The sequence below is a fragment of the Chinchilla lanigera genome, unplaced genomic scaffold (genome assembly GCF_000276665.1).
Source record: "Chinchilla lanigera isolate Chin_1 unplaced genomic scaffold, ChiLan1.0 scaffold00063, whole genome shotgun sequence".
NCBI classification, from domain to species: Eukaryota; Metazoa; Chordata; class Mammalia; order Rodentia; family Chinchillidae; genus Chinchilla; species Chinchilla lanigera.
The window spans coordinates 8,574,055-8,601,667 of NW_004955464.1; positions in this window are offsets into that span (position 1 = coordinate 8,574,055).

The window sequence follows — 27,613 nt, forward strand, 5'->3', positions numbered from 1 at the left end:
AGTTAGCATAATTAATGTTAGTTACTTTTGCACATAAAGTTCACTAAGTGAGCGTGGCGAGGAGGGCTATGTGCAGCTCACTGTTCTTCAGGAATCTTAACAAAGGCTCGGCCGTCATCCACATGGCTTCCAGGGTCACCCTGGGCATTGACATCCGCCCTGCAGGCGGGGAGAGAGAATGTGCAGGATCCTGCAGGAAGTTTTCTTGGGCCAAGAGTGGAAAGGACGCACGCTGCTTGCTCCTGTCCCCCACTGGCTAGAGATTAGCACATGGACACCTTCACAGGAGCTGGGGATGCGCTCTAGCCGTGTTACCAGAGGAAAGGGACAGGGACCTGGGGACTACGGTAGCTAGCTGGCCTCTGCCCAAGTTCTGAAACTATGAGCGCACCAGCCGGAGGAGCTGGGGTCCTGGGGTCAGGACTGTGGTTATGAGCCTGTGAGCTTGACCATCACTCAGAAGAGCTAAGAAAGAGGCTCAGCTTCATTACCTGTGCAACTAGGAGCAAACTGCTTGCTCTCTCTGAGCCTCGTTTCCTTCTCTGAGGATTGGGGCTGGTGAGGGCTTCTGCCCCTCAGGGTTGCTGGGAGGAAGAATTTGTTCCTGGTCTGTGCTTGAGGCGCTCCCACAAAGCTCAGTGGAGGCTCCAGAAGGCAGGGTTTGGGGCCTGCTGCGGACAGGCCAGCCCCTCCTCCCCACCCTCACCGTCTCCAGTCCCCTTCTCGGTCTTGCCAGCCCCCCAGTGGCTGCTGCTGAGAGCCCCGTGAGATGACCTGGGGGTCCTGGACCAGCTGTCCACTTGCACCGGGGTCTTGCTGCGCATGGGTTCTGGGCCAGTCCCCGGTGATCTGGCCGCACCTCTGTCAGCCCCTAAGCTCAGGCTGCCGAAAGGGCCGGTGAAGAATGATGAGTTGTGGCTGTGATATCTTTGCAGCCATGTACCTCGGGGGGAGGCAGTTGGAATTCTACTTGAGCGGCCTCAAGAGATCTGCTTGTCCTCTTTAAGGTCTTAGTTTCTTTGGGTGTCAAATGGAGGATGCTAGAACTTGCTTTACAGGATTCCGTGAAGGCTAAACTTACCACAGATTCAGTTCCTAGAGAAGAGCTGTTCAGTGGCAGCTAGTGTTACTCCTGGGTGTATATGTTTCCTTCACGAAGCTGAGGACCTTCCAAGGTCAGGGACTGTGCTATTGTGCAGGGTAATAGTGCTGGCTTACTGAGCACTTCCTATAAACTGGGCAGAACTTTCCCGGGGTAAACAATTACACCTGCCTCATGGGGTTGTATGTAGATTAAATGAGGGTTGTCCTATTTTACAGATGAGGAAGCTGAGGCTTTGACCAGGTTCACTCTCTTTGCTGGCAGAATGGTTTCTATGTCTCTGCACAGGGCCTCACATGGAGTACATATGTGAATGACCGTGAACTTGCAGTGGCTACATGACAGCGCTCGGCCCTGCTCACAGGCATGTGGGCGACCAGGCAGCCCTGCACCTCTCTCTTCCTTTCCCAGCCTTCCGGGCAGGGAGGGAAGGTGTGGGTTTGTTGCTGGGATGGCACTGAGAGCCTGAAAAGTCAGGGAACCAAGTGCAGGGCAGGGGACATCCCTCAAAGTCCCCAGGTTGGTGCAGCTCTGTGATGGCTCTGGTGAAACCCACCTCTGCTCAGAATCGAATTTTCTGTTGACAGCCTCAGTAAGCAAAAGGACCCACACTCCCTCTGCCTCCCCCTGGCTGGACACGGGCTTACTTTTCCTTGGATTTCTCCAATGACAGAGCAACACCTTTTCATTTTCCAGAGGGGGCTGTGAGGCCCACAGAGGGAAAAGACCCCCAAGGGCATCCAACATGCATGTAAGGCAGGCTGGGTTTAACAGATGCAGTGCTAGGTCTGGGTTGGCAGACTTAGTCCTGCCCCCTAGTAGGTTACTTTGGACAAATTCCCCTAACCTGTCACAGCCTCAGTTTGCTCATGGGCATATTGCTGGGTGTGGTGGTGCATGCCTATAATCCTAGTTAGTTACTCAGGAGAGGCTGAGGCAGGAGGGTCCCAAGTTCGAGGCCAGCCCACATAACTTGGTGAGAACCTATCTCAAACAATTTTAAGAATTTTTTTGAAAGAGCTAGGGAAGCAAAAATATCCTTCAGGAATGAAGAGAAAATCAAAACATCCTCAGATGAAGAAAAGGTAGGAGAATGTGTCACCAGCAGACTTACAGTACCTAAACGAAATTCTCTACACTGACAAGAAACAACAAAAGAAGGAATCTTGGCATATAAGAAAAGAAGAAAGAATTCAAGTTATTTGTGTTTGATAAATATGTAAGCAAAATATGAGTAAACAAATAGATTTCAAAAGGGGTGGGTGGAGATATAGCTTGGGGTAGAGCAACCTTGGGTTCAATTCCCTATACTGGCAAAAAGAGGAAAGAAAATAAAAGGCTATATTAATAGTCTCCATCTCACCAGGCATGGTGGTGCATGCCTGTAATCCCAGCACTTGGGAGGCAGAATCAGGAGGATCACCGTGAGTTCAAGGCCAGCCTGGGCTATATAAGTTCAAGGCTGGTCTGAACTACATGGTGAGACCCTGTCTCCAAAAAAAAAAAAAAAAAAAAAAAAAATCTGCCCCTCGTAGGGTTGACATAAGGATTAAAGGAAGAAATGGAACCATTGCACCTTGTCTAACACAGTGCCTGACAACAGCAGGTATTCAGAAGGTGGACGGGTTTGTTCTTTGGTTCTAACCTTTATTTCTTTAGCCCTAACTCCTGCTCCACCTGCTTTCTTGTGCTTGGCCTAAAACAGGAATCTTGGCTCTCCATCATGAAACTGGCAAGGCCTCTAATGACCACTTTGACCCTTGTGCCAGACAACGCCCAGCATGCCTGGAACCTGGGTGCGAATCCTCCCCTGGGGAGGTGTGCTGTGGGAGGGAGGGACACTCCTCCACGCAAAGCTCTCCACCCTACGGAGAGAGGGTCAGCCCCATGGCGTCAGCACGCGGCTCTGCTGCCTCACAGGCTTCTCTCTTGCGGAGTGAGTGAGGAGACGGGGAGAGCCCGTGAGCAGCTCAGAACCTCAGGCGTCAGCCACAAAGAACCCGTCTCAAGGGTGACAGTGACCTGCACAAAGGCTGTGGGAAGAGACCTTCACGTGGACATGGAGACTGAGGCTCAAGTCCCAGCTCTGCCACTGATTGGCTGTGTGACTCTGAACTGGTCCCTTCCCTCTCTGGGCCTCATTCCCCCCATCTGACTCTAGGAGGGCAGGCCAGGGGAAACTCTGGCACTGTAAATTTCTCATTTTATTCTAATTCTATGTCTCAGGGAGGAGTAACAGGGCCCTGGCTGTGATGTGATGAATGAATATTCCTAATGAGAAGTGGAAATAATTTGTGGTTGAGAGCTATGCCTTGGACCGGAGTGACAGGTTACATGGCCAGGCTATATTTTCCAGCAGATTAAGTTAAAAGTGGTGGCCCAAGACGCTGAAATATGAAATATGAAGAAAAAGGAGATGACAAGGTATCTTTTTATGGAAATTTTTTTTCATCCAAATGGTACAGCAGAGGACTTCCAGGAATTTGTTCTTGTTTCAACCAAGGCGAAGCATTCGGTCTTCAGGGAAAGGAAGCTGAGGGAAGAGGGAGGCAGCCTGGCCGGTCAGTCAGGGTCAGGCGCTGAGCCTTGCAGGGCTGAGGTTTCCTCGTCCCCGGTGGGGCTGACCCTCTCTGTAGGGTGGTCGCTGCAGGGTGGAGAGCTGTGCGTGGAGGAGTGTCCTTCCCTCCCACAGCACACGTCCCCAGGGGAGGATTCGCACCCAGGTTCCAGGCCTGCTGGGCATGTCTGGCACAAGGGTCAAAGTGGTCATTAGAGGCCTTGCCGGTTTCATGATGGGGAGTTAAGATTCCTGTTTTAGGCCAATTGTGTGGCTGCAGCGACAACCTTACCACTTTGAATCTCCACATTTATTGAGCATCTGTCACGTCCCTCACATTTTGTTGGTGCTGGGTAGACCATGGCCCCTTACGATGTCAGTACAAAATACTTTCACGTTCATGGGTGCCTCTGTAGCCCAGTCCAGCCCCATCCAGCCACTGCCCACGTAGAGAACAGACGCAGTGTCCTAACCCCCACGCCCATCCAGAATAACCAATCGTATTCACTCTTTCTCCTGTTATCCTCCCGTAACTCCCTGAGAGTGTGAGTGTGTGTGTGTGTGTGTGTGTGTTTGTGTGTGTGTGTGTACGCACGCCTTACCAGCTTGGTCCCTGCCTTTCCAATCCAGGTCCCATGTAGCAGCCAGAGGGGCTCTTCTGCATCACAGCCCATGGCCTCTCTTGTTCAAAACTCTTCGAAGGGTTCCTCTGCCTTTCTCAAAAGGGACACAGCTCTTGTGTGACTTAGCAGCCACTCTCACACCCAGCCCCGACTGGCTCTACCTGTCAGCCTCATCAGGCACCGCTTCTTCAAAGCAAACCTTACCTGGCAGTGCAGTCTGGGAATCTCAAGCTCTGGTGGATTTCACCTCTTCTGCAAGCAGCTGCTCAATACCAAGCATCACCTTCTCTGTGAACTCTTTCCTGGGTCTCCCTCAGCAGAGCCGAGTCCTTTTCTCGGCTGTAAAAATAGTTTTGAAGAAAGGAAGTGACTACCCAAGGTCACAAATGAGATGTGACACAGGCCTTTTGTCTTTGTCTGCTTGGGTTGCCCTAATGCAGTGTCACAGACTCTGGTGGCTTAAGCTACAGAAAGGTATTTTCTCAGTTTTGGAGGCTGCAAGCCCACCATGCAGGTGGAGTTACGACTGTTTTTTGTGATGCCCTCTTCTCCCGGTTTGCAGAGGGCCACCTCATGCTCTATCCTCACGTGGCCTTTCCTCCACGGTGCCCAGTCCTCATGTCCTTTCCCCTTCTTACAAAGGTACCAGTCCTATTAGAGGTAAAACGACCTCATCAACCTTAGTTCTTCCTTAACAACCCTTTCTCCAAGTACAGGCACACTGTCATTAGGACTTCAATTTATGCACTTTTGGTGGGAACAAGTGCCTAACACCCTTCTTGCTGGAGATACAAGGCCGGCACACAGAGAATAGCTCAGGGGCAAGAGAAGGCCGTGTGTCCTGCAGAGGAACAAAGGGAGGAACAAGGAGGAGCCTGGTGGCGAGGGGCAAGGTAGAGGACCTGGCAGTCAGGAAGGAGAAAGGGAGCTTCAGGGGCCTGGGGAGAAGCCAGAAGAGCAGAGCATCCTGGGGGGCCTGGGGTGTGCTAGTGTGGACATGCAGGCTGGCCCTGGAGGGAGTGTGAGGACGGAGGGGGCTGGAGGCTCAGCCAGCCTTGACGTTTGGGGGTGCAGGGTCTGCACAGACGGGGGTCACTAAAGGCTGCCACCAACTCTGAGGGCTGAGCAGCCTTTGAGTGGTCCTCACATCTCCCTCCAGCACAGGGAGGCAAACCCCTCTTTCTGAGAGTGAATAAAACCAGTTGCCTAAGCTAGTTGTCCAGCAAATAGCCAAATCAGAATTTGTGCGCAGGGGTCCTGATCCCAAGGCTGGGGTCAGGGTCAGGACTAGGAAAAGGCAAGTGAGGTGCCGGGGAGGCACTGCACGAGCTGTGGTGAGGGGGCCTCCTTCAGCTTCACGTCCTCGGCACCCTTCCCATCTCACCCTAGTCCTGGGCCAGGCTGGCCTCCTCTCCAGAGGTGACCCTCTCTTCCCTCTCGCCCTCTGCTCTGCAGTAGAGGTGGTAGTTTGTAAATAGCTGCCGCCAGGCCTGGCGTGGCTCTTAACCAAGTGGGAGACATTAAATTAATGGCCCTACAGGTGAAATCAATCCAGCTACATTTATTGCCCTCTCCTTTCCCTGCCCACTTTCAGAGGCAGCCATGCGGCAGATCTGTTCGCACTCAGCTCCTTGGCTCAGGTGTCCCCTAGGTCCACTTTCGGCCAGTGGGGTGCCTGGCAGAGAACTGGGGTAGGACAGGTGAAAGGGGAGGGAGTCCTTCTCTTCTCACTCTGTTCCATGACCTTGGGCAGCTGTTATAAGAGGCCAGAAAGAGTCAGAAATCACAGCTGGAACCTTGGGTTCAAGTCTGGCTCTCTGTTTCTTGACTGTGTGACCCCAGCAGGTTGCTTTGCTTCTCTTTGAGTCTCCTTACCTGTCCTGTGATGGGGGTGAAATAATCTTTACCCTCCCATCTCCCAGGCCACATGAGAGGTTTCTGTGAAAATTTCTTGAATAGTGAACAGGAGTGAGGTACAATAATTGCTAGCCCTTTTACAGTACTTACTGTGTGCACCTCACATTTGGAAGATGAAACTAAGGCTCCAGGAGGTTCAGTGTCTTGCCTAGGGGCACGTAGTTACCACATGGTAGAGGAGTTAAAACTGTGGTTCTCTGGCTCCAGAGCTGTTATTCTTCACCACACTGCTCAGTTCTTTCCCTTCTGGAAATTTTTCTACTTATTTTTAAATATTAATTAAGAGTGATCAGTTACTTATTAAGCATCAAGCCTCTAACATATTTTTTTGGTTTGCTCATCTTGAGATGATGGAAATTACCCATTTTGCAACTTAAAAATATTGAGACTTGTAGAGGGACATATAACTAGCAAGTGGAGAGTCGTGCTTCCAGTCAAGTCTAGTTGTGAAATAATAACAGTAATAACATATTATAACAGTTGCCAGCCAGACAATACATTCAAGGTCAGAATAACCCACTTGGCCTCTGATGTGTGGGTGTCCTTTTACAAGTCTCTCCCTTCTTGGGATTTCTGTCTGGGTCCTAGGTCCCTCCAGTCCTCTAGCAGGTGGTGATTCACCAGGGTTGGCAGTTTGAGGGCAGCTGATTCCCTCAGAGAGAGGCATTTGTTATCTGTACATTGGAAATATTTATGTGCCTCAACCTAATTAGCGAACGAGCATAATAAAAAAAGAAATCCATCCTGGAAAGGGAATTGCTGTTGGAAACAATTGTTTAGACAAAACACCATTTGTTCCCAGTGCTTGCTCCCTGCTGGAATGGCAGGCCACTTGTTTTGGTGACAGATGCCTTGTGACTGGGGTTTTGGAGCATGAGGAGCTGTGTGGGGTGCAGTGGAGATGGAGCTGGCCCACTCTCAGCTGTTTCTGTGGGGGAAATCCTGAAGTTCCCTGGGGTGGGGTACTTTGTACTCACTCTGTAACCAACAGGGCTCTGGGTCTCTGGGGCCAGGCTGACCCCTTGGTCTTGATGTCACCTGGTAGTCTTTTGATTCAGAACTGAGGTCCAGGAGCTATACTGACTTGTCCAACATCATTCACTCAGCAAGATGTAGCAGAACTAGAACTAGAATCCACAGTGTCTTATTCTTTCCATGGCGATCTGAGGCAATAATACCACTTCTTGGCCTAGGTTTCTGGGATCTAGTCTACCTGTTCATGCCCAAGTCTTGTCAGGAATTCCTTATCTTTGCCACTGCCCATGAGATATTTGGGTTCCTACCTGGCGCTGGCACTGTCTGGAGTAGCCAGACTGCAGGGAGCCTAGGGCTGGATATGTAGCCTGCAGAAAAGCAAGGTAAGAGGGGCTTGAGTCAAGTGCAGTGGCTTTGGTCTTGCTTGTGTGACTTCCTTCTTGTATGTGATTAGTAGTTACCTCTGTTCACTAGTTTGTGTTTTTACCTTGGATTCCTCATGTATAAACTGGAGTAGTAATTTCTGTTCTCTATACTGATTTATAAGGGCACTATAAAGATCAAGCATATGAAGAAATAAAAAGTTCTTTGTGAAATAAAAATGTGGTTCATAATAATGACCAGTATTCACCAAGCACTTTCTGTGTGGGCATTAGTTGAAGGAATTAGTGCTTGCTGTTGGAGCACACAGTCTTCAGATCCAAGTAGATTAAACAACAAAGGTTGTTTCTCACCCACTGTATCCCAGAGGCTCCTGGGAGTAGTTCTTTTCTAACCTCACCTTCCTGGAGACTTTCAGCCTTACCGACAGAGGTGAGGGGAGGCCCGGACAACTGCTTGGGATGTTTAGAAGTCCTAGGCTGAAAGTGGCTCAGCTCCTCCTCTCTGTATCCCATTGGCCAGAATTCAGACTCATGGTCCTTTGTGGGAACTGAAAAATACAGTTGGGCCTTGTGCCCAGAAGGAAAATCTACAAGTTTGGTGGACACATGGTATTTTGTCAACTACAGTGAGCCATGCACCTTGTTAATCCTCACAAGAATCCTGTGAATAATTTTCATACCCTCTTTATTTTTTTAAAAAATTAGGAAATAAAGGCGCAGAGAGATCAAATGAGTTATAGAAGATGCTGAACTAATGTGGTGATCTGATTTCAGCCTGTGTAGCTGTGCTTCTTGTTCTTCCAGAGAAAACTTGTAGCTGCTAGTTCATTTTATTTATTGAGTGGCTACTATGTGCTGAATACTATGCTATTTGTTGTACAGTGCCACAACTGATCCTCTTTCTCTTCTACAAGCCAAGACTATCTCCTTTCCTTCAGTGAATTTGTCTAGTTTTTTTTAGGTTTAGTTTCAGATTATTCCCTTAAAGAAGTAGCTCTGATTTACTCCCTAGGAATTCTCTTTTCCAGACCTTTCTGTTGCTAGCCCTAATTCCAAGGGAATTGTGGGAGAGACAGAATGAGGTGCAGAGTGGATCTTTCTATTTCTTTGTATTTTTTCATCTGCCAGGAATTGACTTCAAATTTACAGCTTAGGAAAAACACAAAGACCCCACATTTTAAAGAGGCCATCTGGGAGTTATGGTGGGCACCTTCCCCCAGGACTGGCCATGGGGTTCCTGGTTTTAAAAATAAGCCCCATTATAATTTCTTTCTCCTAGAAAAGGGGATCCAAGAGGGCATAAGCCACTGCCTCCCGTCTAGCTCTTCTAGGTGAGATAAAGGATTTCCTCCTGAGACAAGGTAGGGAGCCCCAAGGAAAGGTAGACTGGTGCACGTTTTTCTTTACTATTTCACCTGATTCTTGCACAGCAGGGGAAGAACATGTAGGGGGTGAGGCATGGAAACCCTCTGAATGGGAGTCCACGAACATTGCATGAAGTTAGAGACCTCATGCCATGATGGGCATCAGGGGTCTGGGTTTGTGAGACTAAGACCAGGTGTGTCAACCATGACTAGACAAATCCAAGTGGTAAGCCCCAGTGCATAGGGAGTAGCTCAGGGACAGTGCCCATTGGCTGAGCTCATGTCCACACCTGTATCTATAAAGAACTGTTAGGCAACAAACCAGGTCAATGGCTAGGGCACAATTAGGAGAGGACTATATCATCATAAGTTGTCATTGGGAATCTGCTGCTGCCTACTTCCCTCCTTTTACTGCAATACTCGGGCAGAGGAAGAGGAGATGGGAGGTGGGAGAGCAGATGTGGCCCCCTCCACCTAGAACCAGGTGCTTGAACTGGGTTAGGGATGGCAGGGGCAGGGAATAACAGAGGTAGGATAGGAAGAACTTTGATTAAGAATGAAAGCTATAAGTAAGTAGGATGGGGTCCTAAAGAACACAAATGAGACTTTTAATAACTGAAAGTAACTGAAAAGTTATGGCTTCGGACTGAGTTTGTTAAGGCAGCCTGCTACCCAGCAGGAAAAGAGGGGTTCAACAGAGCACAGTTGGTAGCAGTTATTGGAAAAATAAAACTACTCTAGGCTTATAACCCAGTGAGCTGAAACTTCACATTAAATCAATTTCATACTCATCCATTTAGCTACTATTTGCTGAGCTTCTAGTCTTTGCCAGACAATGCTCTTAGCACTGGCAATTCTGAGGAGCTTACCCTAGCAGGGAGACAGACAAATAAAAAACTAACTGTTCAGGTGATAAATGCTATAACATAGGATGGGAGAGTACAATGAGGCATGGAAGAGAAGGGGACTTAGTCATGGTCATGTGTGTCAGGGAAGGGAGAAGAAAGATTTCCTGGGGTCTTGAACAATGAGTGGGGGTTGGTTAGGCAGCTGCATTGGGAAAGGGTGTCCACATCCAAAGTCATGGAATCATGTAAAAAAAATAAAAAAAATTAAAAAAAAATAAAGCCATGGAATCATGAAAGAATGGAGCACAAGGTAGAAACTGCATAGTTTGAGCAATGCACGTGGAGTATTCATTGTTATCATTTTGCCTTTTAACTTCATTTTGTCTCTTTTGCCCAATTCGATTGTAAACTCCTTCAAGAAAGGACGATAGCAAATCTCAGCTTCATCCCGTCCCTATGACTAGCTTAGGTTTGAAAATGTAAAACTGAGCTACTTTTCACTGCAGGTAATCCAGGAGAAGTCACATATTTCTTGGTACCTGGAGAATCCTACAGTGGGAGGGAGGTAGATGGGTGACGTGTCGCTTAGGACAAGTTGGTCTCCTGTCTACGCCTTAGTTTCCTCCTCTGTATGTAAGAAAGTTAACCAGACAGTCTCTATGATTAGCTGAAAAATAATTTGAATCTAGAATTTGATAAATAAAAGCAGTGCACTGGAAGTCACAAACTTGGTCCCTGCTTCCAGCTGTGCCATTGACTAAATGTGTAACCTGCCCTTTCTCCTGTAGGCCAGTTTCCCTGCTTGTAAAATGCAGGAAAAACACTTATCTCCAAAGTATCTTTCAGCTCTAACCTTTTATGCTTTCCACACTGATTTCAGTTGACCTTGTCCTGGCCTAGTGTCCTTGCTCAGGAAGGCCTCACTTTCCTCAACATTCTTCAGACACGTTTTCAAACTCTATGGGGTAGGCAAGGGAGATTAGGGCCAGGAGAGGGTATTTGAGTGAGGCAATGAATATTTATAACAGACGCTCCCACCAGAGGACACATTAAGTCTCACAGCATAACAAAACTGAATTACCATGAAATAAACTTTCTTAATTAAACCAATTAAATTTCTTCCCAGTATGTAATTTAGAAACTCTGATAAACCCTGGTTGAAAAGGTTTGTTTTAGCCTTAAGCTGGCTGAGAAAGCAGGAACATCTGGTTGGTGGTGGAAAGGCCTGTTTAGGCTCCAGGCCATGGGGGCAGTACCATGGAGCTATCCACGGTGCTGAAACGGCCTCTGTCTCACAGCTTTGATAAAGGACATAGGCAGGCCAGGGCCTGGTGGAGCTTAGGAGATGTGCCATTTGAGAATAGTGTCTTCTATTTCTTCTACTTGACAGCAGCCACTCAGAAGTTAAGCATATATTTCCCATGCCACTACAGATCTACCAGAATTTGAAAAAATTCCATGCATTTTCTTGTTTATGGAATTCTAGACCCACAGAGCTGGGGGAGATGGCCAGGTCTAACCTCTGCATTATAAGTGTAAAAAAATGGGGCTACAGAGAGTTCAAATGACCTGACTCATGATCACACACTTTAAGTGATGTAACTGAGATTCAAGCTCAGGTGTCTAACTCTAAATTCAGTGTTCTTTTCAGTAGGATGTTCCTACTGAACAGTGAATCGTTTGAGGGTACAGGTCATGTCTTGTTCACATTTATTTTCATCTAGTACCTATTTTAGTGCTAGGAAAACTTTTTTGAACAAAAGAATACATGGACTCCTATCTCTCCACAGCCAAATATTTCAGCACTAGCTATATAATAATACCAATTCTATACTAACACAATCCTTTACATTAGTATTATTATGATTTTTTAAAGCAACGTCTGCTTGTTATCAAGATTGATTCTCACAATAATCTTGGAAGAGGCATGTAGTAGTCTCATTTTACATCAAAGGGAAGTAAAGCTCAAGGACTAGTGGCTTGCCCAAAGTTATACTGATAATCAGGAAAGAAGTTATGGTAGGATTCAGTTCTCCTGATTCTTGATCTGGAATCCAGGGCTGCACCAACACAGAGGGAGGTAAACACAGTAGGATGGTGCTCACTCTTGCCCTCAATCTACACTCCACTTGTGGAGATAAGCCACACAATTCAATGTGTGGAAACAAAATACAATTACACGGGTAATAGAATGAGGCACTATGGGCTGAAGGTAGGTGAGTAGCACAGGTAGTGTCTGCTCTGGCATTTCAGGAGAGGAAGTGTGTCTACAGATTAGTCTTCAGAGAGCAGGTGGAAGCAGACCTTGCATGGGAGGGTGAGTGAGATTTTGGTAGGTAGGGGGGAACAATTCATATGAAATCAAACAACTTTGATTTGGGAGAACTTTAGAGATGATCACCTCCCTTAATTTTATAGACAGAAAAACTGAAATCCATAGACATGAGGGATTTATGCAATACTGTAAATTCATTTATGTCAGGCTTTTGTATGTAGACACTGGGGGTGCCGGGCAAATAAGGCAGGTTTCCTTCTGTCAGATACTCTTGGCTTGTAGAGGTGGGACACGGAAGTAGGTGGCTGCACTCAAGTGTCACAGAGGTAATGATGGCGTCCACATGCAGCCCAGAGAACTTACAAAGGAGGAGGTATTTATTTATAGAGAAGCATACTTACAGTCCAAAAGACTTCATGTGAACTACTCAAAGTAAATCAAAGAAAGAACTAAAAGCTAAAATCTGCTTCCCAACTTCTAAAACTCAGACTGACTAGGAAGAGTTTATGCTTCTAAGAGTGCTTTAAGCTAAAACACTGGAGAAAAGTAGACACAGAATCTGGAATCTAAAGGACTGAGTCTTAATTCTCACTCCGTCTTTTTTCTGGCACTGGGCTTGCTGCTCCCACTTCTATGAGAATCAATTGTCTCATTGTAAAATGAGGGAAGGTGGAACATTTTTAGGGTTATGGAAATGATCAGAGGAAACATCAAAAGGCAAGTACTTTGTCAATTAAAAAGTTATAAACCAATATATATTAATTACTCCTTCTGCAGAGCTTGATGCAGAAAAAACACCCTGGAATATAGTTGAGTGATATTTCTGGTCCCCTATTTTCTTATTTATGGAATAGCATGGTACTTTTCTTATCTACTTTACACAAATTGTATAAAGTTGAAAAATACCTATGACAGTAAAATGATAGATGTGAATACACAAAATGTATAGTCGTATTCCTGGGTGGGGATTAGTGTTTGAGTAGAAGGTGGATTTGGGAGTCTTATCATATACTCACATTTATACCTTGAATCCGTTTGCCAAGAGCAGTCACAATTATCCCATGCAATTTCCCAACAGCTCACCAGAGATTAGCCTCATCTTATGGATAAGAAAACTGAGAACCAGAGGAAATGACAAGTCCAGAAACTGAAGATCAACTTCCTTCCTTCCTTCCTTCCCAGCCACCCAGAACTGTCTTCCTGCAGGTCACTCTAGACGACAAACTGAAGTCAGGTGCTCTTGGACTTTGCCTTTTTGTTGGGGAGCATCATTGACTTTCTCCTCCATTCAGCATTTATCCCTGGGAATGCTTGATGAAATATCTCCCAGAGGTGGGTTGGAGCTCTCACCTGTCCTAGCAAACTAATGAACCAAGCCACCTGTACCTTTTTCTTTGTTCAAAAGAGTCCAGATGGGGGCTTGGCACAGCTGTCTCAGTCTGTAGCATGCTTTCAGCTGCTCAGATTGTCTCAGTTCAGCCATTCTCCCCTTTGTTTGTGATCTCAGAAGACTGTCCTCTCCCTGGTGCAGGCAGGAGCTTAGAAGGTATTGTCCACTTCTCTGTTTATGCCCCTTCTTTGCTGAAATCATCCCGTAGATGGATGAAGCCAGTCTTCCTTGTGGGTTCTTTTCCCAAAAAGACCCTAAAGAAGAGAGTAGGAAAAAATCATTCTATCTTGGGGTTTGGGGCATAAATGAATTGTGTGCTGTTGGCAGATTTACTGTAAAGAACTTTCCTTATATAGTGGCCATGGAAGTTTGGAGACTATTAAACTGGAACCTCCAATGGAGCCTGAATATACAGAATCCAGGAAGTAGGGCTTGACTGGGTCTTTTCACCACAGGGACAGGACCTAGGTGTGAAATATACAGATCTAATTAGGAGGGGAAGGGATCATCAGGACAGGTGCTGGCCCAGGCACAGGAAGTACTAATCTTGTTTCCTGGGGAGCAATTATTGGCAGATGGTTATCCTTCAGAGGCAGCCCAGAAGTCCCCTTACAGAATATCTCCAGGGTCCCCAGGCTGAATTGATCCCCAGTGCACTGGCCACTCTCTGACTTTGCCCTGACCATACTGTGTTGCTATGGTCTGTGTTAGTGACTACATCCCCGCTTCAACTGTGAGCTCCCCCAGTGCTGGCTGTCCTTCATCTTTTTATCCAGCTCTCAGTACAGGACTTGGAATACAGGAAGTTCAGCATTGTGATTAGGAGTATAGACTGTGAAGTGAACTTCTGTGTTTGATCCCAGCTTTATTATCCACTACCCTGGAGACCAGGCCAATAATTTAACCTTTCTGAGCCTTAATTTCCTCATCTGTAAAGTGAGAGTAGCAGTAGTAGTTACCTCAAAAATTTGTTACAAGGGTAAAATATAAATTGTTTAGAGTAGTACCTAGCACAATTAAGTGTTGTATAAAGACTGTATGTTATTTGCTTTATTTTGAATAGACACATAATAATTATACATATCCAATACATGTGTATATTATGTAATGATGACATCAATGTGGTTAGCATATCCATCACACCAAACATTCATCATCTCTTTGTGATGACATTGTGGTTAGATCTAGACTGTTCTCCCAAGTTCTCATAAGCCTAGGGGTGGAGTTTTTGAAGGAGGTAGGATCACTGGGGTGTTGTACTAATTGCTGGATTCCTCCACTGGCAGGTACAGCAGCTGAGTGTGCTGTTGGGAGGTGGTGTCTCAAGGGGCAGGTCATTGCGGGTGTGACCTGGAAGGGTGCATCTTCTTCAGCTCCTCTCTTCCCTCTCTGCTTCCTGGCCAGCATGAGGTGAACAGTCTGCCCTGGCCCTTCCACTGTGCTTTCCTGCCTTGGAGATGGCCAACTATAGACTAAAAATGTGAATCAAAATAATCCTCTCCTCCTTTAAGTTTTGGGCTTTGTCCCAGCAACAAGGAAATGTGAGATCACCCCAAATCGTACCTTCTAGTTATTTTGAAACGTACAATATATTATTGTAGATTATAGTCACTCAACTACACTAAGGGAGTTAGTGTATATAATGCATATTATCATTAGACTCTTGCTTTGATACTTTGGGACTTTGTTTTACTTAAAACAGGCCCAACTATCCCAAGAGAAATTATCCCATGCCCCTCACTCCCACCTTAATTCCAAGCCTGGCTGTGAGAATGATTTCTAAGGGTCTGGGGCTGGAGAACAGGGCAAGCCAGGGAAATTTGGATGTTTTGCAAAATTTGAACCTTAATGAAGAGTTCATTTTCTGTGACATGAGATAAAGTTAGTTTGGTTCCTCTCTCTGCTGCTAATCTGCTCATGCATCACCTGGTCCCAGCAGATACTGGGAGATGTGCAGAAGGCTGATCCTGCCTGGTCTGGGGTGATCTGTGTTGAGTGGCCTTGGTATGAGGGGAGGCTGGAGGGCAGCTAGTGTAAAAGGCTGAGCAGAAAGTGCTAGAATGTTCCCCGTTGGGTAAGGCAATGGGTAGGATGGTCCTATTAAGACATGTCTATATGACACAGTGTGTGTTTAGTATAGGTATTTTAAAAATAAAATACACGCTCCATCAATCTGGCAAGGGAGAAGCTCTGGAATGGCCTTCAGAGTCAGGCAGTTTTGGCTCTGCCGCTCACTAGTCATACAAAATTTTGGAGGTTCATTTGTCATTTAAGTTTTAATCTCTCCTTGTGGAAAATAAAGAGCTTGGAACCAGTGTTCTCATGGAAAGTAAAATCAGTATTCTTGAACTAATGCGGATTCCCAGGCCTTTCCTCAAAGATTTTTATTAATTGAGTCTGGAATGGGGCCCAGGAATCTGCGCTTCTAACACACAAAGAGGCAATTGTGAGGCATGGATACACTCTGTGGGCACAGATTGTTTCTTCCTGTATTAAATATGTTATTGGTCTATACTTTCTTAAGATTGTTACAAATCTGATCACACTGGGCCCTGCTAAAACCCTTCAATGATCCCTGTGGTTTTTAAAGAAAAGTTCCGCCTTCTGAAAATGGCTTGGGTGCTGGCCCCTGACTCTGTCTCTGAACTCGTCTCCCTATGTCATTGTCCTCTCCCACTCCCACCGAGCAAGAGCTGCTCACAGCATGTGTATTTCCCACCTCCACACTTCTGCTCAAGCTGTTCTCCTTTTCTGGTGCATTCTCCCCTTTCCTTTCTCTTACAAGCTTGTTCAGTTCAGCCACAAGGATTCTGTTCCCTGAGGTGTAGAAGCACTGACACTTGGGACCACTCACTGCTGTGGGCAGGCTGTCTTGTCTTATTTGTGTCTTAGCTTTTTTTGTGCCCCCCCTTCATTAGCCCATAAACTTCCAGAGAGCAGGAGTCATCCATGCCTTTTACTCTCTGCTCTCAGGAGAACACCGTAGACATTCAGTAAATGAAGGTCAGTGTCATCTTACAGTGATGTCTCACGTAGGCATTGAGTTTACTGGTTGGGTGGTCCATCTCTGGGTGAAACAAATTTGTTGTGTATTTCTTACCTGGGAAATGTACTGCAACACCCAAGCACAGAATAAAAAAGAATATTGCATGGCTAACAATGTTTTCACTCGTAAACTCACCATCCTGAAATGATTGCCTATTAAAAAGAGCAGCCACAGACTACTTTATAGTTTGTTAAAACTGGAAATAATTCATAGTTGTTATTTAAGCTTTGGAGGAAAATTCGCTTGTGCTCACATGTTTAAACAGGCATAACACAGTTATAGTTGTCTGTGGGAGATGAGTCCAACCAGGACTTCTGAGCTCTTAAAGGCCCACCTAGGATTCGTTTGTCCTCCTTGCCTGCCTCCTTCAATCTAGACTACAAGATTGTCATTAATTCTGCATGCTAATAGCATTGTCATCTAAATAAATCATTATCTGTTTTATTATTTATTTAAATTATAATTATTATTTCTTTTCAATTAAGGATCCCAGGACCTCTAGGATGGAAAGGTGCTCTCTCCCCAACAGGCCATGGTGACAGCTGCAGCTCTGCCCTTAGCTAAGCCAGGCAGCCCCTTTTCAGGTTAGAGCAGTTTCCAGAACATGAAGCTGTGGGCCCTGATTGCCTGCTTCCCTCACTGCCCATCACTGTGGTATAGGGAGAGCAGCTCCAGCCTGGAAGTCAAGTGGCATAGTCATCTCTTGCCTGCTAGACCTCTCACACTTGCACATGCCTAGGAAGCACCTGGGGAACTTGTAAAAGGCAGACTGTGGTTCAATAAACTGGGCTGGAGCCTGGGATTCTGCATTTTTAAGGAGCTCTCAGGAGCAGCCGCTACTGCTATTTCATGTGCTACACTTTGAGGAACATGGACCTGACCTGAGCTTTCCCTGATGAGCTCATTTCTTTTGTCTTCAAGGTGAAGATACCAGACCTGTCCAGCTCTGCTTTTCTGATTCTACAATAACTAATAACCATAGCTTTTGCATGTTAATAGCAGTGTTATTCATAATAGCCAAAATATGGAAACAGATGCCCATCAACCGGTAAAAAGATACACAAACTGTGATATGCTCAGATGGTAGAAAACTACTCATCAATAAAAAGGAATGAGTGACTTATGCATTTTATTACATGGATGAACCTCATATCTATTATGTCAAGTGAAAGATTCCAGAATATGTTATTCCATTTATATGAACTTCTGAAAATGGAAAACTGCCAGGACAGAAGTCAGGCTAGTGGTTGTTAGGGGCCATGAGTAGAGGGAGGTTAGTGGTTAAAAGGGGCATGAAGCTGGGCATGGTGGTGTGCACTGGTAATCCTCGAACTCTGGGCCACTGACAGGGAAGGATCATAAGTCTGAATCCAGCCTGGGCAATTTGGCAGTTTAGCTAGACCCTGACTCAAAATTAAAAATCAATAAAAAATAGATAAATAAATGAATAAATAAATAAATGCCTGGGGATATAGCTCAGGTCCAAGGCCTTGGGCTCAATCCCCAGGACTGAAAAAGAGATCCTTCACGATAATAAAAATTCAATATTATGATGGTAGTGGTGATCATATAAATCTACATATTTGTAAAACTCATTGAATTATATAGTCAAAAATTGATGAATTTTACAATGTATGAATTATCTTCAAAAAAGCTCACCTAAAACCAAAGAATAAACAAAACCGCAGCTACTGGTTATTGAGTACCAACCCCAAGCCAGGCATTTCATAGTTGTATCAGTTGTTCCTTTCTCTGTAGTAACCTTTTGAAGGAGAACTATGCCCATAAGATAAACCCTAAGCTCAGAGAAAACCAGACAGCTTTCAAAGACGAGGTAGGATGTAAATAATGTTTGTTTGTTCTGGGACCTGGGCTACTTCTGGATGGCTGTCCTGGCACCACATCCCTCAGCTCCTTGGACCCCAGGCCTTACTAGGCTCCTGGCCTCTCACCAGGAGCTTTTGTTTTAAGAGGTATTGTTATTACATGTTTTGGTATTCCTCATTAAACATGGAAATGCCCCTGAAGTGAATCTGTGGCCCTCATCAGCAGTCTAATGGGTGTAATAAATCATCATGTACATTGTTACATATCACTTTTAATTTTAAAAGAAAAAAGGTCTTTGAGTGCACAGTGTTCAGAGGAGTAGGGATAGTAGGCCCAGCGGGAAGGTGGAGCTTTCTGGTGGTGGGACAGTGTGACCCCATCGGCCTGCACAATGTGCCCAAGGAGGTCTGGGATTCCGTCATCTCCATTTTGGAGAGATGAGGCTCTTAGGGGTTGAGCGGCTTCTCTGAGGTTATACAGCTGGTCAGTGCAGAGGCCAGATTTGAAACCTGATTTCTTGGCTCCCAGTCTTGTGCCTTTTCCTTTTCTGGTAAGCAAGTGAAGACAGCCCTCTTCCCCTGACAAGCTGACAGAGCAGCTGCTCACAGCCTCAAATGAACACTGACGGTTAGGCTATAGTTTTGAACTCTGTGGAAGGGCTCCAAATTATGCAGAATGCAGTAAGGAAATTAACGAGGGAGGACAGGTGCAGTGGGGAAGTCTTCCTGAGGAAGGTGAGGCTTGTGGGAGCTAGGTTAGCCACAGAGCTTGGATACAGCTGAGAAAGCAGAGGTTGGAGAAGTGTGTGTCCTTGCCCCTAGCTCCCTAGGAAGACCTGGATATAAACCATGAAGAAAAGCAGACCTGTAGAGAGAATGTAAGAGGTACCAGGCTTGGACTTAGCCAAGATGGCTAGAAAAGCTCTTTGCTGTTCTTCTCCCTCTTCTTCTGTCCGGGGGCCTTGTTTGGGAAGGAGATGTAGTAGGAAGGGAATATTAGTCACAGGTAGGCAGCAGGGCAGGGGGAAGGTGTTCTCAGGGCCGTCAAATGGCTTTCCTCTCAGTCTCACAAAGGGTGCTGGCCGGGTCTCCCCAGTCAGTCATGGCAGGTGCCAGATTGTACTCTCCCATGGCTCCAGATGTGGCCTAGTAGCTGCTGGGTCTCACTCAGCCACCTTCTCGAGCATGACATCACCCTCAGCCAGGACCAGACTACCCCTCTGGGCACCCAGGAGGCCTGTTGGCTCCAGCAGCTGGTACAGGATGAATAATTGAGGCTCTCTCCTGAGCCTTGGGCCCACGAGGGACCAGTCCTCCTGCAGCCTGCTGTTACTGCACTCTGATCAATTAGCGGGGAAGACATGAGGCCAGAGAGAGCAGGTGTGGGCTGGGCTTTGTTTCCAGAGAAGGGTTGAATTGGACCTGGGTGAGGGAGAGGAGAGAGGTAGGGGAGAAAGGAGGAGGAGGAGAAGGAGGAGAAGGAGGAGGAGAAAGAGGAAGAAGAGGAGGAGATGGCTCTCAGGGCTTGAGGCCATGGACAGGAGAGAGGAAAGAGAAGCACAAAGACCGGCTAGTAGTTGGAGGGTCTGGCCTCACAGTTGCCAAGAGATAAAAACAGCATTTGGAAAACGTTTGTGCTCCAGGCTGCACAGGGCACTGAAATAGGCCCATTAGCCACTTAATGTCCTGGATAATGACCCCTGGCTTCTGAGAATGTCAGCTGGAAACCCAGACTCTACCAGTGGTGTGGAAACAGGCCAGCATCCTTGGCTTCGTGTTCAAAGCACCCCCGCCCCCGCCGTCCAGCCAGGCTTGTTCACTTTCTCTACAGCCTTCCTCTCATGGTGCTCTGGACTTCGGCTTTCTGAACTTGTCCTGGGCTCTCTTTGTCCCTTCTTTTGCTCAAGATGTCACCCACGCATGCCCACTCTCTGCCATCTCTGCCTAGTGGAATCCTTAGCCTTCACACACCGTGTCATACTCTATAGTTTCTTTGTGACGTCCTCTCTTATAGCCTGGTGGGAACTGGCCTCTTATCTCCAGGATGGTAATCAATTTCCCTTAAAGTAGGAAGTCTGACCTTCTTTGTTTTGTTTTTGTTTTTTTTCCTGTACCAGGAATCGAACTCACGACCTTGCGCTTGCCAGGCAGGCACTGTGCCGCTGAGCTAAATCCCCAGCCCCAGGAAGTCTGACCTTGTTCTCATCTTTCCCTGCATGGGAGTGTTGGGCTCATAGGATGGCATGACTTATCCCTCTGGATGGCCTTGACTGTACAGAAGACCATGCCTTGTCCAGCACGCTCTCTGGCACACAGTAGGTTCAGTGGCTGCTTGTTAACTCTCATGCCTACCTGCACACACACAGTCTACTTCCCCATATTACTCTGCACTCCTCCGAGTGTGCAGGTTCTGAAGTGCTCTTCCTCGCTTTTCTGTCCAGCCAGGCAGTCTCCAAATAAGGCTAATCTGTGCCCTCTTTATATATTTTACACTTTTCTCTGATGGCATGATTCACACTGCATGGAGAATAAGGTGGGTTTTTGACCTCAAAGACTCATATGTTACCAGGCTTACAAGTAGCTATAGTATAGTCTTTAAATCTAGGGCTGACTCCCAGAATTCAGGCTTTGGTATTACTAACAATTCAAATATGTAAACAATAAAAAATTTCCTTTATCCAAAGTCAGAGCTGCTGCTGTGTCGTACATCTACGAGGGCCAGGGTTGCCACTATGGTTTAAGTGTGTATGGGGTTCCACATGGGCTCACCCATTGCACAAGCTCTACAGCATCACTTGGCATCTCTGAGCCGGTGCTTCGGTTGAAGTTCTACTCCCCAGAGGTAACTGCTGTTACCTTTCTTATGTATCATTTCAGATGTTTTATACACACTGAGCATTTTTATGTGTACATGTGAGTCCTTTTTATTTTTTATACCAAAAAGATTTTATCAGGCATAATCTCGGTTATATTTTCCAATCAGAACAAATAGATCTATTCCATCATTTTTTACTCCATTATTTTAACAGCTGTGTTATATATCAATTATATGGGTCTAACATAATTTATTATTTATTTATTTATATTTTTATTTTTTTAAACATAGTTTAATAACTCCCCTCTTGTTTAGCATTTAGGTTCTTTCCAGTTGTTTTGTTTTGCTATTTATTTATTTGTTTGTTTGTTCTGGGGTAGGGCCTTGCTGTGTAGTTCAGCCTGGTCTTGAACTAACTCTGTTGCCCAGGCTGGCCTCAAATTCACAGCAAACCTCCTGCCTCAGCCTCCTAAGTGCTGGGATTACAGGTGTGCACCACCAGGCATGGCTTGTTTGTTTGTTTGCTTGAACACTAAAACACTGCAGCAAACATCCTTATAGGTACCTCTTTGAACACTGTCCAAGGGACAAATTTCCAAAAGTTGAATTTCTTTTTTTTTGTTTTTGTTTTTTTTACCCTACCAGGAATCAAACTCATGACCTTGCGCTTGCCAGGCAGGTGCTGTGCCGCTGAGCTAAATCCCCAGCCCTTCCAAAAGGGGAATTTCTGAGTCAAGCGGAAGCTACACATTTCAAACTTTGACGGTCATTGCCAAACTTCTCTTCAAAGACTGAGCTGAGTCTTCTAAGATGAGTAAGCAGTAGTGAGGTAAAGGAACGAACGTAAAGAGCAGCATGATCAGAAGTTTGGCCGGGCCTCTGAGACAGTTAGTCTGGAGGGACTGAGTCAGACTGGGAAGTAAAGCAAACAGCAGTGGGTGGTGAGCGATGGGACCGACGTCTGGGAGGCACGGGCAAATCATGCAGGGCATGGTGAGCCGCATGGAGTCACGGAAGTTGGCAAATGATGGCGTGGTGGCCACGTGTGGCTCACTGCCTGTTTTTGGAAGTTGAATTTTACTGAAACACAGCCATGCCCCTTTGTTTATTTATTGTCTACAGCTGCTTTTGCTACGGAGGCAGCTGAGTGGCTTCGGTACAATCCATTTGCCCACAAAACCTCAAATGTTGACTTCTTGGCCCTTTTAACAGAAGACGTTTTCTGGTTTGAGAAGTCAGATTGGCCCGAGAACAGTGGCAGGCCATGGAGGATTTCAAAGAGGGACACGGTCAGGCTTGGGAAGGTCACCAGGCTGCTGTGCAGAGAGATGTGGAAGGGGAAGAGCAAAAGACCAGGGAGCGGGGAGGCTTGTGCAGTGCCCAGGGGAGAAGTTAGGGGGCCTAGAATGAGTCAGCGGCAGTGGGAATGGAGAAAAAAGTGTGTTGGGGCAGTTCCTGCGAGGAGAATGGCTGGGTGCATGCATGGGGAAGGCAGGGAAATAGAGGACATATGGGGAGTTGCCATATTTTGGTGTTGACCTGTGGCAGCAGGTGCTTCAGGCACTGGAAATTTCCGGCTCTGTTGCCAGTATCCCGTTCAGCTACCCCTGACCAAGGATCTTTGTTCTGGACCCAACTCTTTTAACTCTTAAGCTAGCATCAGCAAAAGGAATCTAGAGATGTCTTACAAGGCTGTGCTCAGTTTTCATCTTCTTTCACCGAATTAATTTAGCATTGATTTTTGTATCTAACCCATCTCCCTGATTTTCTTCCCATGCAAAAGTTCATTATCAGGATGACTGAGATAATCCTAAAAGCGGTTGGGAACTTGGGCTCACGGGCTTGATTAGGCTGCTGTTCTACCTTCACATAGCTTCACAGGGATAATCTTTGGGTCATTCCCCACAAGAGAGTACTTTTTTTCTTCTTCCAGCTGGTGGAGGTGGTGTACCATTCAAATGTTAAGTAAAAAGAGTAGGTGAAGAGCTGGGAACAGTGGTTGACAAGAATTTAAAAGGATAATGACAACAGATCTTACCAGTAGAGTCAGCTTTTCCAGAAGTTAGAAACACAGTTTTGGAATCTTTGTGGTCTGAGTCATAGGATTATGTCCTAATGACAATACAAGATAGACAAGGTTGTTCGGTGCAGGCAGAAAATAAATAACAAGCTCGATTCAAGAAGTCTGTGGTAGGGATTGCTCTGACTGATAGAACGGAGAAGTCTGGAACATTCTCCTGGTGGTTTTATGTACAGTGAGTCAGAGAAGAGAGAAGAGGGAGAGAGCGGGTGGGCAGAGGACAGACAGAATGAGAAGTTGGTTACGGATGGCGGTGGAGAGGAGGAAATTGTGTAAGTTCCTGCGCATTGTGGTTGCAGGTGAGCTATTTGCTGTGCCAGGAATTCCACACCTATGACTCACCTCTGCCTTTTAATAACTCTGGAGTGTAGGTAGCATCCTCATCACTTTATGGAGGAGGAAACTGGCTCAGGGAAGTTAAGTGACTTATGCAAAAATTTCCCAGAGAATAACTGGCAGAAGGAGGGGTTGTGTTAGTCAGCTTTCTGTTACTGCAACAATATCTGAGACAATAAATTAATAAAGAAGAAAGGCTTTTTTGAACTCAGGTTTGATGGTTTTCACCCATGGTGGGGGAAGAGCTATTGCCTTTAGGCTTCTGGTTGGAGAGGGCAGCGTATCAGGACAGGAATGCACAGTGGGATGAAGATGCTCCCTTCACGGCTAGGACATGAAAGAGAGAGGAAGAGCCAGGCCTCCACTGTCCCCTTTGGGGGCCACCCCCAGTGACCTCACACCTCCCATTAGGTCCCATCCCTTGGAGTTTCTACCAACCCCCAGCAGCACCAAGCTGGCGACCAAGCATGCATCGGCTTTGGGGGTCATTCCATGGCCAAACTGCAGCTGAAGTGAACCCAGGACTGACTGGTTCTAAGCCAAGGTTCTTCTGCCACACTCCGGGAGGCTGAGTGCTGTAAGGGGTGGGCCGGGGCAGGGGCCGGGGAGCATCAGGAAGGCAACAGGGCTAGAGGAGGCTCACAAAATCTCCAGCGCTTGCCAAGTTCAGCCACTCACGCCTGAGCAGCTGGCTGATTTTTCATAAAATAAAAGAAGTCCCTGAATTGAGAAATATGTGTGTCTCCAAGATTGGATTGTGCAGTGAACAGTAGCCAGAGCGAGCAGTAATCCATCATGGCCTGGCGTTGGCGGGCGCTGCCAGCCAGAGCCCTGGTGGAATTGTCATGAAGGTGACCTTGGAGGGAAAACCAGGGTCTACTCTCCAGCAGCCCCCTGGGTGTTCAGGCATGGAGTGGAGGGAGTGGGTGCCGAATTCCCTTCTTCCTCCAGGGAGCTGTTTTCTTCCATCTCCTTCTTAGCTTTTTACATGCTACACCAGTGCTAGGTCTGGTGGCTACGGGGGTCCAGGAGCTGAGGATGCAACTAAACCTGGAAAGACTCAAAATTTATTTGTTTGTTTTTTGAGAAAGGGTCTCACTCTGTAGTTCAGGCTGGCCTGAACTCACTATGGAACCCAAGGTGGTCTTGAACTTGTGGCAATCTTCCTGCCTCAGCCTCCCGAGTGCTGGGATTACAGACAGGCACCACCACACCCAGCAAGACTCAAAATCTGACAGTGAGTCAATTTCTTGCTTTTGTGACCCCAATTTCTATTGTCCCCCTTGATGGCTGAGCGTCCAGGGTGGAGCCTCCAGAGACAAGCCCTGGTGGGCAACTCCTACTAGGGTAGGCCAGTGGCTTAAGGAGTTTTGCTCTACAGTCAACCAGAGTTGATCTCAAGTCCTGTGTTGGCCACCTACTTACTGTCTTCCCAAGGACACCATGAATCTCCAGTTTGTAGATTAAGAAACTGAGGCTGAGAGGCCACAGAACTTGTAAGAGTCAGTGTGTCTGTAAGGGTTTCCTCTGGAGATGGTGAGGGTCTCTGTAGCAGGCCACACTTACTGAGTGCTGATGGCATGTGTGAAGCATTCCAATAATTTTACATGTATTATCCCCTTAACCTTCACAACCGTCACAGGACAGGACCTATAAGGATTCCATTTTACAGATGAGAGAACTGAGACACAAAGAAGTGAAATCATTCCCCCCCAAGGTGGAGCCAGAACTGGAATCCAGCCAGCCCAGTTCTGGAATCTGAGTCACTACTGGGAAACACTGTGGGTCAGGCTTAGAGCTAAATATTCCAGATGTACTAACGAAACCCAGCAGGAGGACATGATTGCCACTGTCCTCACTTTAAGTTCAGTGGAGTGAAGCAGCCTGTCGGAGGTCACACAACCAGTAGGATGACATTGTCCATGAAATTATAAGGACAGTGAGGAAGTGGGGGACACAACCATATTTTTATTTTCCACTGGAAAGTAAAAAGATTTTTAAAAAGTTTGATTGAGCAGATGGCTACTGTGCCATTTTGGGTGTTTGTGTGCATTTCAGAGAAGGAGGCAAGGCTGACTGAGGGGAAGGCCCTCTAGTTTGCAAAATGCGGCAAGGAATCCTGGGTGGCTGTGGCATCATCCAGATTCCTGTACCTGGGAACCTACCTGGTCTTGGGGAGCATTTGTGCTCATTAGCATCCAATAAACCTATCGTCCAATCCCGCTTTTGCCTGTTACTCTCTGTGTGGTCTTCAGCAAGACTGAACCTCTTTGGGTCTCATTTTCCGCTTTCTAAAATGGTGATAATAGTGTCTGTATTGGGGTGTGTGTGTGCGCACGTGCTCGTGCATATGGAGTGTCCTTCACAGAGTCTGGCAGACAGAATGTGCGTAATATATAGTGACCCTGTCATTATGTCAGCTGAGGGGTCCGGTAGCTGGCTTGTTATTACAAAGCTGAAGTTATATGGGGGATGGGGGCGGGGCAGAGGTGTCATTCCCAGGCGAAGTTCAGAATGGTCCTCTTAGAGATGGGGAAACTGAGGCTAAGGGACAGGAACTGACTTTCTCAAGGTCACACCATTAGTGGCAGCAACAGAACTCCTGGCTCCTATGTCTTTGAACAGCTCAGCCCCCAGTCACACCCTGGTGACCCCATGTTTGCAGCTCTTCTCTGGTCCAGTGACTACCCAGAGTCCCCAAAGAACACTGGTCCATGGGGCCACTTGCTGAAAGGTGAATGACGATTGAACATTTGGCAAGGAGTTGGAGTTACCCTTCTTTCTTTTTCAAGGTCTGAGGGCCATAAAGGATGGGTCAGAGGGACAGGTCTAGCTTGGGGCTATGCTGTGGGGACCCAGCCAGGAAACTTCCTGTTTGTTGCCCGAGGCTTGGCTAATTGCATGGGGATCAGTCCTTGCAACTGTCAGGATGCCCTTGGCGCTTGGATGCCTCTGCAGCTTCCTCAGCTCAAAAGCTGAACAGTTCCTGTTGGCCGAGTCTGGCCTAATGTGGCTGATGTTCTTCCAAGAAGCGCTGCCCACTCACACCTCCAACTTTCCTGCTCTGTCTCACCGCCACCCCATGCCCTGTCCCAGCCCACATCCTTGCCAGCTGGTGCCCTGCAGCAGCCTCTGCTCGGCCTCCCTTCTCCCATCTGGCCCCTCAGCCTTCTCTCCACCCTGAAACCAGAATGCATTTTCTCGCCAAATCCAGCCGTGCCACTCGTCTATCCAAAAACCCTTTTGGTTTTTCTCTGCCAACTGAATAAAGCTCCAGACTCACTGGGCATATGATTCTCAGGCTTCACGGTCTGAGTCCTGCCTGCCCCCCGCTCCATCATCTACCACATTCATGCTCTGTCCCTGTGCCCTGTACCTCCCAGCTCTAAGCCTTTGCTCTTGCTCTCCTCATGACCTATAGAGCTGCTCCTCTTCATCTACCTGGGCAAGCCTCCAAGGCCTAACCAGTCTCTCCCCGGGTCCTCCTCCTCCCTTTTCTCCTGTCCTTCTGCCTCCTTTTCCTTTTCCTTTTCTGCTTCCTCCCTCTTTTCCTCCACCCATAGTCCCAGACTCCTTAAGCCCAGGCTCTCTGCCCTCACTGGGCTCCGGAAGGCTTTGCGCGTGATTCTCTTACAGTTCTTCCCTTGCTGGGTGGTCACTGCTGCTCATCTCTGCGGTGTCCCTCAAGTCCCCACTGTGGAGGACAAGGGCTTGGGCCATCCATTGGTGTTTCCGGGTCTAATAGCTGGGTTGTACCAATAGAGCTCAGCTGGTTGTCACAATCCAGAATATTTTTATGTTGGCTGGTAAATAGCTGTCTTGTCTTTTTCCTTTGGATTCTTGGACCTCCTGTGGTTCAGCAAGTTCAGGGTTAATGGTGACCACAGCAGGGGTCTCCTGATTGGTCAGTGCCTTCTTCAATCTGTTGTTAAATTTCTAATTTTATCCCAGAAGAGCATTCTGCAGGGACTTGGCCCTGCCCTGCTCCTTCTCTTCTTAGCAAGCCCCCAGGTTCCTCGCGGGTCTTGACTCCAGCTCATGAACAGTCTCAGTGATTTTGAATTCCTCATTCTCTG